Consider the following 13,146-nt stretch of genomic DNA (forward strand, 5'->3'; position numbering starts at 1 on the left):
GTATCATGGGGTTCCCATTATCTATAGAAATAGGAACATCCATGCGCTGACCCCTGACGCAAACCCGGCACCTTTATCCAGCATCGAAACAATGAAAAATTGTAACAATGAAAACAAGGATAAAAAGTTTTCTAACAATCAAAAAACTACAAACGAGATCATAAAACCTACCGTACGCAGCAAGATTGTACTGCAAAAAAAAGAAAACGGTCGTACAAAACGGCCGACAAAGCAGCAAGAAAACAATTTCCAACTTCACGAAAATCCGAGTGACGAGACAAGTAGTCACGCACTCGAATACGTGGAGGAAAAAACGGCCGGAAATACGGTCAAAATAAACAAATGACAATACTTAATTTCACAATATAAGTTGGGAGATGGGTTTATAGAATACTAATAGAGTAATAGAGTATACTCAAACGACAATGGCAGTACGAAGAGAAGGAGTAAGAAAAGCACTTAGCTCAGACACCTCCGCACTCGTCGGCAGCCATAAAGGTAAGAGGAAGGGAGATCACTCTGCGTTCCTGCCGTGATGGCTCATGGATCGTAGGGAGGGCGGGATTGTTTTTCTTTTGAATCTTTTGTTGTTGGGATACAAAGATGGGTGTAGGTACTGTATTTGCATACTAAAGTTATGGTAATTATTACTGAAATGAAATCAAATATATCCCAATACCTGTTTTTAGGCACTGATGTCGGGGCAGTCGAAAGTACTTCATAGGCATGAGTGAGAAATTTAATGAGGGGATCGATGACATGATATGGGTGACCTCAAAGTGTTACTCAGACTGACCATGTCTAATATGTAAATAGCAGTGCAGCAAGCATATGATCCCAATTGTTTATGATACCTTGATTGAAAGTGAAATATTCTACTTCAACTAAACACTAGATATTGTTATACAAAAACTTCAGCAAACAAAACTTTTTAAATAAAATCATTTTAGGGAAAAATCCTCATCGAAGGATCGTACGTTGGCGATATTCGGTACCGTACATCTCTGAATCAACATGATGTATAAAATAACTTCTTGATATATAACATGGATTATACAGGTGTTGAAGATTTTTCCTGATTTCACATCATCTGAGTTTCAGAGATAAAAAATTACTTTTTGACAGAGGTATTTGTGCACATACACATAACACATGTGCTCAGTTCCCTACATGTATATGTGCGTCAACAACTGTGACATAAACAATAGAATTACGTGGATATCCAGGAACAAGTTTTATGAATCCAAGCAACTATTTAGTAGTAAAGGCATATGAACTAAATGACTTGAAAGATTTTGAGCATTGAGAATCCTTTACTTTTTCAATACAAATGTCTACATCATGTACATGGTTTGGCTGTCCATATGTCTACATCATGTACATGGTTTGGCTGTCCATATGTCTACATCATGTACATGGTTTGGCTGTCCATATGTCTACATCATGTACATGGTTTGGCTGTCCATATGTCTACATCATGTACATGGTTTGGCTGTCCATATGTAGTACACAAATGTTAAGATAATATTTGCATTACACTAGTCCAGATATTGTTATGTACATAAAATTATCAGAGTACAAGAAAAAAACTTCTGATAGGTGCATGTAGTGTGGGTGTGTGTGTACAAGTGGGGCAAGCTGTTGTATGTGCCACAAATTGGTTCCCAAACATGTTCCATTTTGTTTAAATTGTGATTATAACAGGTTCATAAAAGAAATAAACAACCATTTACTTCCTGTGGTTAATTACATACACAAAGGCTTAACATTACCTCAACTTATAACCTTCATACAGTTTCGATGTCGTCTCTCTGCAAGAATTCTTTTGGACAGCTACAGTGATGTCTCTTGTAATCCCTTTCCCACTTCTTTGATTATTACGCAAATTAAACATTTTGATTTGGTCTTGAAATGACACCTCTCTTTAAAAGTTACTTAGAACATCTGTTTAAATTTGATGAAAACTAAAAATTTCTGATTTTAGATATTGTTAATAAGTGTATATTCAATGTGGAATGCTGCGACACAATAATCTACATTTTTATGACATTTACTATCACCAAATTTCACACCATGTAAAAACGTAGTAAAAAGTAACAACTGGCTGTAGTTATTTCAGATATAGGCCATGAATCACCTCAGACAAGGTCGTTACGTAACTGCCTGTAAATGTGTCTGGTTGTTGCATGCTTTTCAAAATAAATTCAAATGAAAAAACACTTTATTTTTCACTTTCATACATCATTATGTAAACAATACACTATATACAAAGATAAGTTTCACTTAAGACAATTTCAAATCAATATTGTGTGAGCTGTGAAGCATGCACGTAGTGTCTTGCTAGCTAAATTATAAGTTTATCACTATCGTTGAAGTAATATTTTGATGTCATGCGTCATGTGACCTTTTGTTTTTTCATTCAAAATAAGCATATAGACACTAGACTGAGCACAGGGGAATATATTATACTCCATGTGTCTGGATCATACAGTATTGCTAATATTTCAATTATTACAAAATGAATTCCACATTACTTGGATAATCCAGGATTTCATCATTTGTCACACTTATTATACCTGTTATATATAAAAAGATTTGAATACAAGAGGAGTCTCTTATACCTAGCCATTTCCCAATATTATATACTTGTAAAGCTCGTCGTGATAAAAGTTCATTCCCAAGGTCCTTTTCAATTAGATGCAAAATAAATAGATGTTTTTGTAAGAAACATTTTGAGTAATTGTAAACTGGATAAACTGATGCAATTCTGTAACACTTTCAGGATCACCAAAAGAAGGTCAAGGTCAGAATTTTTCGAAAGGGAAGATAACTGTGGAATTATTTAGTGTATCTACTACACATACAAGCAGTGCAATATTCAGTCTTCCTAGGAGGTAATAATATCTAGCATGGTGCTTATTGTCAGAGAATGTTTTTACAAGAATTTCTACAAATCCAATTGTTGAAGCATGCTATCATTTCTTTAACTGAAGTTTTTTGGGTTTTTTTGTAACAGTGTTATTTAGCTTGTGCTTATACAACACACACATTTTGTGGTCAGGCCTCTGCGTGCATATATGTCAGTGCTTTGTTAATGTGGTGTTTTGTTTTCTGATCAAGATGTTTAATAAAACTTTAACTATACCACAAACTCTGTTATACCTCTGATCAAAGACACATCATCAAGTTAAACTACAGTTTACCACCAAAGGAAAATAATAACAAATGGAACTGATGTTTTGGCTGGTAATAGTCCTGGCGGCATTGAATTCTTACCAGATGCTAATCTGTCAATAAGCTATATATTGCTGTTCTACAAACATTACATATCTATGTTTTATTTCACCATTGTTTCAGGTGGTGGTGATCACTGTTGGTGTCCACATGACATCACTGTTTGATGTGGGGGTCACCAAATATAGTGATGTAGGGGTCACCAAATATAGTGATGTGGGGGTCACCCAATTAAAGTTTTAATCACATCAGGGGTTTATGTTAATTTTTAATCTGGAACAACTGTCAGATTTTTCCTACCACAGAAGCTATTTTGATAAAAATTTGGATATATCAGAAATGCAGAAATGAAAATACAGGCTGTGAAATTAAGCCCTGGCTGCAGACAATTTATTTAGGACTATGAAACCTTGGATGTTGACAGAGACTTTGACTCACAGTGATACATGCTTTGTTACTTATAGTATCAAAGGTTAATTATCAGGAGGCAGTCAGGAGCCCTGGTCTTCATGTCCTCCACATCAAGTGTATTGAAAGTGTTTGGTTATTGTTATACCATTAAATCCTCATGATAATCTGATGACCTCTTAGTCATACATCACTCAAGTCAAGTGTCCGGAGTTGCGTGATATACACACGGATATGACATATGTTAGCCCTCTTGTTGAGACACCCTATCAGACCTGAGCCAGCGCTTCGGATAAAGACAATTAAACTTGAACCAGTCATTACTTTACTCGATAACCTTTTTGTTATAATTATTACTGACATAACTTCTTTGATTAAATTTGTAGAGATCAAGACACAGTTCATGGTGACTTGAATGTCTTGCATATTCTCGGACAAGTCATATGACCATGAAAACATCATTTGTATATATGATTGACTAGTTTAAGGTGGTTCATGTTGACATGAATATCAAACAAACCCTCGGACATGTCATATTGTAAGTTTTCTTGGCTATCCTGATTTACACTGGAGCCGAATAAGACATCTATAATGTTAAAACACTTTAAAAGGGCACCTATTTGTCCAGTGTTTATACCAACACTTGTGTAGCTTTTTAAGTGTTTACATTTTATACAGGGTAACACCTTATTGCTTTAATTGGTATCAAATTCTAAACCGAAAAGCCATCTTATTTAACATTCATGTTGGCGATACGTTCTTTTGCTTCATCTTCAGAGGGTATTAATGAAATCTTTTCATTTAAAATCCTGTGAGTAAAATTTTCTCTGATTCCAAATCCATTGAAAATTTGCTTTAATCAGTATGAAGAAGTACAAGCCATGTCAGCTGTTGATAATGTCACAGGGTTCTGTCTTTCCTGTCTCTACTCTCCCTTTTTGTGCCTTTTTTTCAATTTGGTGCATCATCATATGTCCCTGGATGTTGTGAGAATGTAACAAAAAAACCTAAACAAACATATTCATCACAGATTTAGCATGCCAATGATGTATATATAAAGTTATCTTACACATTTCCCTACAGCAGCTTATAATTCTACATATTAAATCAGTGTCCTTGCTATCATCTTTTCTTTATATTGATGGTTATGATAACTGCAATTTTTTCATTAAGTTTTGGTTGTGTTAAGTTGTCATTAGGTATGGGTTTAATCCTGTTCTCTAGTAGGATTGATTATATTTGGCAGTTTATACAGCATGTTTTCAGAGTTCTGTTTATTATTAATGAACCTGAAACCAATTATATCATTTTAATCAACCTGCTTGAGGTTGTTTAGATTGACAATGAATGGAAGTTGAATCACCACAACAGTTCTTTATCAAAACAGAATTTATAAACGTAAATGTGTATTTGGTATCTTAACTAGATTCAGTCTGTGAAAATAAGGGTAATGCTTAATTTGATTAGCATAATAGTGTTTTTAAAATGAGCTGAAAGCTTTTAAATTACTGTTGTAATATTAAGATTTTGTTGATTTTGGAGTTTATAACATCAAAGAGACTTCAAACTTTGTTGGATTTATTCAAGTATGTGTATATATCTTTAAAGGTTAAAGTTTACTTTTTTCATGATACAAAGTTCAAATAAAGTATTATATCATTATAATACTTATACACTGCCTGTAGATATATAATACTGTAGAAATGTAAACCGTACCGAGACTATATTAGTAAAACTTCAAGTGTTATATCTAAATTGTCTGAGTGAGGTCCAGAGGTGACTAAGGGTTTGTGTTGTGTTCATCTCTCTTTGCATTCATCCATCTTTCTCTTTGCATTTATTCATCTTTCCATTCTTCTGTCTGTTATTTTGTCCGGAATCTTCCTTCTTTACTGCTAGTCACTGGAACTTCATACTTGGGGTATGCAATGGTTGTGTCCAATATCAAAAGTAGGTCACCCTGACCTTCAATTTGATCTTTGACATACACCTATTGTCACTTGAATTTCATACTTTGAATATGGGAGGCAGTGTGTCATGTATGAAAAGTAGGTCAAATCCAAGGAAAAGTTTGGTTTGGCTCTGTCTCCAACAATTCTGGTTACTGGAACTTTGCAGTACATTCTTGTCATATAATTTCACATTCAGCAGATGACTGTAATTCACAGATAAGTTTTGTTATTCAGACATTAGCTTGTAAATTTATCAAATTTTTGTGACTGTATTCCAGACTTAATATATGGTTATATTGTAGGATGAACTTAGACAGTTGAGCACTTTGGAAGTTATATGATAAATAGGTCATGAATATTGAGACAGTCAAATACATATTGACATTTTTTTTTACATATGACAGCTTGTTGTCCCTTCATTTCCAAAATTTTTTAACATTTACCTCAATACTAAACTCTTTCATTGAAAACATATTTCAGTAGAAAACTTAATATGTCATGCAATTATAGATCTGCGATTGAACAATCATTGAAAATTTAGATTAATTTTTACCTTCAAAGTTAGAGAATATTTCCTTCATCCTCATTTCTCATCAAAGTTTAAATCTTGTTTAACTTGAGAAAGCCTAAAAAATTGCACACTTTAGAAAAGTTTATTAGATAAACTGTTTGCCTGTAGGTAGTAACTAACTTTTGTCTTCAGGGTTTTTAGTTCACCAACAGTTGTCAATCTAGTTAACTTGACAGTGACATATTTATGATTGACCAGACTTGCTGCTCTCTAACAGGTAGTGGCTACCTGTAAGGTTACCTGTGGTGTGTAGGTGTATCAGATGGTTACATATAGGAGCTTGCAGACGATCCTGACAACACTTGAAAGAGATCTATATCACTGGAAAGCTTGTACTAGTGGGCCTGCGCTACTGTGTCGTTTACCCTCTCACATACACATATGCTGGCGAGTGGGGTTTGTTGTCATTAGAGCGGAGAAGGCATAAAGAGATAGACTACACAACTGGCAGTGAGACTTGTAATTTTCTCAGTCACATGGAAATAGATATCTGTTGGAGATTTTAACTGTGATTATGTGTTAATCAGGAATTACATTTTAATGGATTTATATTTATAATACAAAGGTAAGTTCCATTCATTTATAAATATAGCTGATGGAATCATTCAATTTATTTACTTTTTTTTCTAAAAGTTTCATTTTAATGCTGTGAAAAATATTTAACGATGAATTAAATCAATAACATTTAGAGAGATAAGTTAAACATAGGTTACAACAAATGTGTGTATTTTATTAGCGTATAAAGATAGATTCTGTACACAGAAAATTTTGTAGATCTGACCATAACATTATACCATTTGATGTTTTACACCACAAATAACAGAATTAAGTACAATATATGTGTCTACTTTTAAATTATTGTTTTGGATATTTAAATCACTTAAATTATATAATTTAAAAAGGGAGAAAAAATAAATTCTTTGAGGATAGATTAAAAACACATACGGTAATTATGATAAGATGATGGGGATTAAGAATTAGAAGTCATTGAAGATATGTCTATATAAGCATGTTTTCTTTCAAGTATTGAAACATGTTTGTACTTTGTAAAGAAAGTTATATTGGTGGCAGTGCAGTTGTTACTATACTGGTACATCAAACTTCACACTCCATATCTAAATGATTTTAATTAACTACCATCCAACAAAGTTGAGCAGCCACCCTACAGCAATTTATCCATGATGTTATCCTACAGTGTAGATTTGTGGTATGCAGACCGGTGTGTGTATTTCACTGTGTTATGGTCTGTGTTATCTTAGTATATATAATTTGCTGATAATTTGGTTAGATAACACAAGATTTATGTGTTGGTGTTAATGGGTAAGGCCTGTTTTGTACTGCTGTAGAGACAAGTTACAGACCAGAGGGAGCATTTCAGGCCAAATACTTTAGGGTTACAGGCCTTCAGGAGTCATTTCAAGCTTGACTATATAGATTATAGGGCTACTAGGAGAGAAGGCCACAGAACTAAAGAAACATTTAAAGTCAGGACATAAGGCTACATATAGCAGGGAACGCTTCTGACCAAATTTAATATACAGTGTGCTGTGGGGACACTAATTCAGACCTTAAACTTTCAGTTAGCTAGCTTACTGGTAGTAAAAACCCTCGGGGGTTACATCAACATCACTGAATCTTTGATATGAGAATGAATCACTTGTTATAGAAATATTAATGGTGTATTTTGAGAACAATTTTTATTTCCAATTATCCAGAAAGAGTTTTAACATAGAAGAAGGCAATGAGGAATCTTCACTATTTTAATGGTCTATTTAGGAGATACTACACTTTTTATCAAATCTCCATGGAAACAGGTCAGTGCAAAAACTTATAGGGTATCATTCTTTTGAATCAGAATTAGGCGATAAATTTATCTCTGGTTTGGAATTTGAAAAGATTTAATCCGACATTGACAATGTTACTTGTACTTTGAAGCAGGAGATAACCATTGTTTTTCTGCTTCTTTTGGAAGCAATATATGAGACCATTACAGTTGGTTACTAGGCTGTTAATTAAAACAGGATTTAATCAATATGAAATATTGCTGTAACTCAACCTGTTAACACTACATAAAATACATGGAATGCAGCTATAAAGACAGATTAGACCAGGTGTATTAGAGGTGCCCAGAACTGTCGTGAAATTTCCTGTTTTTAACCAATGACGATTACAGTCCAGGGATTGGACTTGGCGTGGTATGGTTTTCCTGTCAAAATAGGTAGTATATCATTGAAGTGTAAGCATCAGTTTCCTGTCTGTCATGGTGACATCAGCAGTCTATTTGCGCAGTGTCAGATATACAACGTAGGTAAATATTGATCAGTTCTTAGTGTGAAAAAGAATTCAGAGACACCCACTATGTACATGAAAGTGTAATGCAGTGGGCTGACAGTATACCAGGTAGGAAGCAGTTAAGTTGCCTCCATCATCACAAATGTAACCATAAAGAACCTTAGATCTATGGTAATTTTACCGTACTATTTCACCGTACATACAACTTCTTAACTTGGTTACGCTTGTTTCTTCACAGTTCTATCTTTATATCGTGGAGAGGGATATTTCTGTTTTAATACAACAAATTTTTCACTGATTTGTCAATATAAACCTTTATTGTCACTAACCCTATCACAGTCTATTACCATAACATTCTGAGTGACTTTAGCAACATTAATATACTGATCATACAACCATAATCTATCACAGTATATAATATACTGCTTGGCATAAGTGTAGAAGACGTTTTACCTCCACTTCATGACCAACATGTTATTTACCAGAAGATGACTAATATTATCAAAATTGCCACCTTGGTCACTATTTCCTTTAACAGTGATATGAATGTGCAACTTATTTCAATGGATTCAAATTTATTCTGTAAAATTAAAAAGAAAACAAATGGATTATTCTGAGATGATAAAATGAAGGATAAATATATGTGGTTCTTCCTTATATCTGTTGACTCAGCACTGGGTATTAGTTTAACCCCTTCAGGGCTGAGATGAACATTCATATTACCAGGAATTTGTTGAGATCTATATGAGTAATTTACACTCCTGTTATATATACATATATATGTGTGTGTGTGTGCCTTACTCAGTGTGTAAGCGTATTACAGTCTGGTGACTGGAAACTATTATGAAGTCAAGAAGGAAATGATTAGAGTGGAACCTATTACTTACTAAAAGCTGGTTCCTATACTTATTACAATGAATGTACAGGCTATAAGTCAAACCACATGACTTTCATTCCTGATAAATACATCACAGTGTGTATTATATTTTCTTATTGTTAGGATCTGAATAAGTTTGCTTACAATCACTTAATAATAGAACATCACTCAGCGATGAAAAGTTGGTCAGTAAGTATATCTAGATCAAACTTAGAAGCTACCATAACTGGACCAATGATTTGGAGTATTGACCTACATAACCTCAGGTGAGGATCTGAAGTGCATGGTTTAATCCCTCCTTACCCCTGATGGTTGGTTATTACAAGAAGTTAGGAAACAAACTGGTTTGTGCTGTCCTAGTTGTGTCCTCGGAACAATTAAGACACTTTGTTCTAATTGTTCAGATGATATGTGATGGGCCTCCCGAATGTTATTCAGTGAGGTAGCCACCAGCTCCTTCATTGAGACCCTTCCTCAAAATGCCTCTGGCTGTTCACAGGGATATTAACCCAGCAAGCAAACAACGCTTTCCTTTTACTATTTGTCTCCTAAATACTGATACTTATCCATTTCATTTTCAACTGAAATCTGAAAGGTTTTTTTCTCTGATATATTCATGAAGGCCATATGTGATTAAAGTAAATTTAGGGATAGTCAAAAATAGATTAAATTTAAATGGAGTAAGAATGATTGTTCAGATGTTGGAACAGGATTAATACGAAGCCTTTAAACATTTGTTTGCTACCTATGAATATATCAAATAAAATATGTAAAATGCTTAAAGGAAATAAAATATTGAGATCTTTCATTTTTGAGAATTACAGATACATTTCACAACTGATTTTTAACAGAAATACAATTTAATTCATTATGTGGTGTACAATGTAAATTATCCATGTATATTCTAGTATGGTCATATTACATAGAAATCATAGCCTTGAGCCTGTATAAGTTGAAAGTAAGGTCACAACTGCATGTGAATTTTACATATAACTGGGTGTTGTCAATTGTTAGCTGACTATGTAAACGGCGAAAGTTCATCATTGTAAGATTGACAACATGACTAATTGTCCTTACAAGGTTTTGTAAGTTGAGAAGGAGCAGGTGATTGATAACGAGCTGTCACAGATGTAATGATAGACAACATACATTGATAATAACATATTTATGTTATATTGATAATGTGAGTCTGGGGTCAGGGGAAAATTACTTTCCCACCAAGTCTTGTTCTATAATGGTGGGTCATTATGATGATGCCTTTCAAACTCCGTACATCATTAAGTAGTTTTTTTTTCATTTTCTAGAAGATGAAATCAAATCTTAAACACTGAGAAGTATATTATAGCATTATAACACATTGGTTGACAAGAATAATTTCTATAGTACATACAAAGGAGAAAACAGAAATGAGGGGACATTTATGGGACTATAAATGTCAAAGGTGAAGTGGTTAAGTTGTAGTGTGATACAGCATCACATAACCAGCTTATAACATATTACACACTTCGGTATTAAATACAGATGTTATTTTAACATGATCCTGGACTTCACTAGATATGATTTCCATTCCAAGCATGTTTTTATTTTGGGACTTAAACTACCATAGTCCTAATTTTTCACCCTCCATTTTATAATTGATTTTACAAAACTTGGTGCAGTAAATCTTGTATTCAATTGACAGTCCTAGTTTTTCACCCTGTTTTCTGACATTTTATTCCACAGTGTTTATACTTGTAAGTAACTAAATTGAACAAGTATTGTTAATTTGGAAGGACAACAAGTTGTAACTTTTCACTGTCATTTCTGACTGAATTCTGTACAAATGTTTTTCCTTATATTGGAAGTACAGTCATGATCTTTCACCTTCCATTCCGACTTTCTGTTCCATCGAAGGTTACAGTATAAATGCTGCTGTAAATATCACTTTATTTTGAAGGACAATCATTAATGATCTTTCACCCTCATTTTAGATCAAGGTTACAATTCACATTTTAACTATACTGTACAAATCTCATTTTAGAAGAACAAGCATGATCTCTTATTTTCTATATAACCAGAATTACTTTGTTTTCTAGTCAGATTTCATTTCAAAAGATCCATTTTGAATTTGTGAAAATTGAAACTATATTCAGAGTACAATAGATGTCTTTGTACACTGTAGTTTTGTCGTAATAATTGTGTTCAGGTTCATTGTTCTCAATATTCTAAATTCACAGAAAATTTTCTGTATTTCAAATGTTTCTTCATTGAGGTATCATCATTTATTGAATAGGTTAACATCATATGTCCCTGGTTTATTTCACTTTAACCTTTGCTGTGTTTGCCATTTGATGTTAATTAGTAAACATAAGTCACCCTAAACTAAAGTGATACAGTAATACCCTCATCTGCTATCTATTCTTGACAAATTTCTAACAATTCTACAATTTTCTTCAGAAAAGCTTTAAGTAGTCAGATCACTAATTTTCTTCAGAACACCAAAATTTCATTGGGCAAATGCCATTACCAATGGACTGTAACAATGAAGGTTATACAGTACTCTAACGATAGCCACACGGAGGAAGCTAGAGAAAGATAATTATCAGAGACATTTTCAAAACTTTTTAAAATTGCGGGTTAGAAAAACCAGTAACTAGAGAATTATTAGTCGTTTAGAATTAGGTTGTGGATGATTACTACTTGTAATTAAATAAAAGCCTTGAGTAATGTAAATATAGGGTATGATGTCCTAATTACTTTTGTATTACGTAGTTGGAAGTTAAAATGGCTTGTGATTACCCAGCTATCCTGGGAAGTTTTCTGTATCCGTACAACGGTTTATCATGCTTATAATTTTTCATTTGCAGATCAAAAAGTCATAGTATGCCTTATTGGCTGTCTTTAGTATTAAACTTCAGTTTAACTGAAGATCTCCCCCAGTTTTCAAGAGATCTCATTCGAACTTATAAAAATTACCATTACCTTGACATAGAGTTGTGTTTTCCAGAATGGCAGTTTGATTCAGCTTTATTTAAAAGAGGTGCTGTCCCTTGTTTCCCTCATAATCTTAATCTTGTCTAGTCAAATTGCTTTTCTCAGTTTTCGGTTACATTCTCTTTCAAAAGATGACATGAAGTTGTGTTTTCCTGAATGGCATATGATTAAAAACATTTACGAAAAGTTGTTGCCTTCTTGCTTTAATTTTTCAGCATTTTAATCTTGTTCAGAGCAAACTTCTCCTAATTATAACTGTTTGAATAATTCATTCCAGTTGTTGATCGTTAATATTTCCTGGTGTTTTATAGAGCCAAAGATTCATCAACTCAATAACGGTAATGAAAAGTTGATAAAATATCAGAATTCAGACCAGGTATTTAACAGGAGGTGCAGGCGTAAGAACCCAGGTATTACTACATAGAGGTTGCTTCAAGCTCTAGAGGCGAGGAATATATACTGTGCCATTTAGAATGGCTCTGATCTCCCTACAGTACAGGTACACTGATACAAATATGAAACATTTTCTTTTCAACTTTCAGTGTATTAAGGATTCATTTCTGTTGCAAGGCAGTTTAAAAGAGGCTGTGTTTTGAATTTCCCAGTATGCTCTAGAGAGTATAATGATGTTATAAAGGTGTATATAATTAATACCTAATTGCTTTCATTAATGATAAATATGATCTTATTCTGAAGTACATGGCTGACCATCATCACTGACACTGGTATATTGGTAGATGTTTTAGGATGTGACATGTCATTGGTGGCAGATGGACTGACCATTGACACAATCTTAGAATGGCTTAGCCTTAGTTTTACATGCAGCAATAACAAAGCTT

At 33.6% G+C, this 13,146-nt stretch overlaps 1 protein-coding gene across 1 annotated transcript in view; it reads left to right on the plus strand.

The window, feature by feature from the left end:
• Positions 1-6,572: 6,572 nt before the first annotated feature.
• LOC132556398 (transmembrane protein 198-like) overlaps positions 6,573-13,146 on the plus strand; it is a 29,471-nt gene continuing 22,897 nt past the window's right edge. The window contains exon 1 of the mRNA XM_060220806.1: positions 6,573-6,730. The gene's annotated coding sequence lies outside the window, so the exon portion shown is untranslated. The remainder of the gene's footprint in view (positions 6,731-13,146) is intronic.

The sequence above is a fragment of the Ylistrum balloti genome, unplaced genomic scaffold, assembly GCF_031769215.1.
Source record: "Ylistrum balloti isolate Yb309-2 unplaced genomic scaffold, AGI_CSIRO_Ybal_v1 Utg370568, whole genome shotgun sequence".
In the NCBI taxonomy this organism is placed as follows: domain Eukaryota; kingdom Metazoa; phylum Mollusca; class Bivalvia; order Pectinida; family Pectinidae; genus Ylistrum; species Ylistrum balloti.